Here is a 2,500-nt window from a genome sequence, read left to right as displayed (position 1 = left end):
AGTGCGCTTATTCGAAGCTTGATGGTGTTGATGAAGTCTTTCCCTGTGAGGAATCGACTGCCGTCAGAGACCCACTGGTGTTGGTGTGATGTAGCTGCAGAGAGTTTTAGGCCCCCTCCATCAACGGCACCGTAGAGCTTGAGACTCCATCGAGAGTTGATCTGTTCCATAGTGGACAGTGTTTGGCCATGGTCCGTGAGGCGCCTGGTACATCTATTGATCTCATCCTCAATGAAGCCATCCAAGTTCCGCGCATTGATGTCTCTCTGGGCCGCCAGTAATCTCCCTCGTCTCAGAAGAGGCATGGTCCACCTTACAGATGGGATACCTAGTCCACCATCTTTAACTGCGGTGTGAAAGTAAGCGCTTGGAGTATCATGTGGAAGCGCCAACCATTTCCTCAACGAGGCTCTTAAGGTCTTATCCACTTTGTTCAGTAAGCCGATGGTAACTGAACCTAGAGCAAGCTGGTGGTAGAGCTTGGGCACGACAGCTGTCTTCATAGCGTATAGTCTTTGCTGTGGCTTGAGTGGAGCCTTAGTGAGCGCCTCCAGGCAGGGAGATAGGACCTCCATTGGTCGGGCTCGAGACCTTCCTTCGGGTGTAAACTTCACTCCTAGATATTTCCACTCGCTTGTCCTAGCAAGTGTTGGTAGCTGCTGTCCGCTACACTGGAAGACTTTTCCCACATCTACTGCAGTCTTCTTCAAGTGCGGCACCGCCGCGATGCTGAGCGTGAGGCTTTTGTTGGTGTTAATCTGCATCCCGCAGGTGGCCAAGTATTCCGTTGTCGTGTTAATGAGGCGCTGTAACCCTTCAGGCGTGGACGCGAACAGAAGCAGGTCATCTGCGAACGCGGCTGCGCATATTCTGAAGCCCTCTATTACTGCGCCAATTTCCTCCGGGAGCGAACGCAGCAACTTGTGGGTAACCGCATTGAAGATCACTGGTGACAGCGGGTCTCCTTGTCGAACCCCTCTCTTTGGTTGTAGCGGGCGAGACACCCATTGATCGCCATACAGTCTGGTGGTCGACTTGCTGTATACTGCCGCCAAGTAGTTAATCATTGGCTTCGGGACTCCAACTGCTCTGAGTGTCGCCATAAGCGCCGGGTGTGACACAGAATCAAACGCCTTGCTGACATCCAGTGATGCCATGTAGATGGAGCGGAAGTTCTTTCGGTGGTACCTCAGTAACGTATCCAGGAGGAATGTGTTATCGGCGCAGCCATCCATACTCCTGAAGGCCCTCTGCCTGGTGTCTATGTCCAGATGCAGTTCCAATCTCTTGGCCAATATCTTATGAAGACCCCTCACGATCACCGATGGAATTGTGATCGGTCTGAAGTCACCGGGCGTGGCTGCATCTGGTATTTTAGGCAGGAAGACAGTCCTAGATTCCAATAGGTCTTCTGGTAGTCGTTCACACCACATAAGTAGGTTGTAGAGTCTTACTAGAACATCTGGTGGGATCGAGCGGAAGAGGCGTGGTGTGATGCCATCTGGACCTGCAGCTGATGGTCGTGGTACACGTCCCCATTTTAGGTCTTCTTCCGTGATAGGCCGCCAGATCTCGTCGACAACCTCAATCCGTGTGGGCGCAGGAGAGCTTGCGCATTCTGAGCTCATGAGCTCCCGCCAGAAAGGCTCCATGATCTCCTTAGGGGGTTGTGGTACTGCCCCTAGTCCACTCAAGATGTTCGTTATACATCTCCGTCTATCTCTTCTCCACAGATCTTGTGTGGCTGCGTAAAGACGCTTTCGTGCCACTCTCTTGCTGACTGGAGCTGGCGCTGGTGGTCTATTTCTGGCACGCCCTGGAGGGCGGGGAAATATATTCCTCAGGTACAGGCCGAGACGCTGCAGGGTACCTTCTTTGCCGGATGTGCGAGCTTCTATAGCTATCTTATGTAGGTCACCAGCCAGAAACTTTCGTGACCTCGGTGCTGGTAGCGATTCAAGGAACTGGAGCAAGTTTTCGCTCAGCGGTGGTTCATCAGTCTCTACGTGTGGCGGTTCTTGTGCCTCTGTATTATTTATCTTGGTCATGAATGTCAACACCATGTCCTTATGGTCCTGCCGCTTTCGTCTTCCTTTTATCGCATCGAGCGTTCGTTGTGGAAAGTGAGCCAGAAGTTCCTGGTTCATGAACCTAGGGTGGTGAGTAATTGTTAGCTCCGCCTCTTTCCTAGCTAACATTGCGGCTTCCTCCTGAGTCCATCTCATTTTCGCCTGATTCGGTAGAATTCTGGCATCATACCAATCCTTGTGCATTCGTTGTTCATGCACGCCTCTGCCTCTATCCGTTGCAAAGGCTCTTTCACAGCCTGGAAACCTGCATCCGAAGTTGGGTGGTCTTGGAATCACCGGGGGGGTTGGTGCTAGGAGGCCTGAGGGCCCCCCGCTTTCATCCGAGGCTTGGTTTTGTCGTGTATTAGGGCCAACTGATACGAACCGAAGGGGCTGGCAACCCCAGGGGCTCGGTTTCGCCGAACATCACT

At 52.6% G+C, this 2,500-nt stretch overlaps 1 pseudogene; it reads right to left on the bottom strand.

Annotated features, from left to right (window-relative positions):
* Positions 1-2,500, bottom strand: part of LOC125500505 — a 7,538-nt pseudogene that overhangs the window by 2,003 nt on the left and 3,035 nt on the right.

The sequence above is a fragment of the Athalia rosae genome, chromosome 3 (genome assembly GCF_917208135.1).
Source record: "Athalia rosae chromosome 3, iyAthRosa1.1, whole genome shotgun sequence".
Lineage (NCBI taxonomy): Eukaryota > Metazoa > Arthropoda > Insecta > Hymenoptera > Athaliidae > Athalia > Athalia rosae.
The sequence above is the reverse complement of the archived record's forward strand: the minus strand, read 5'-3'. Positions and strand labels throughout refer to the sequence as shown.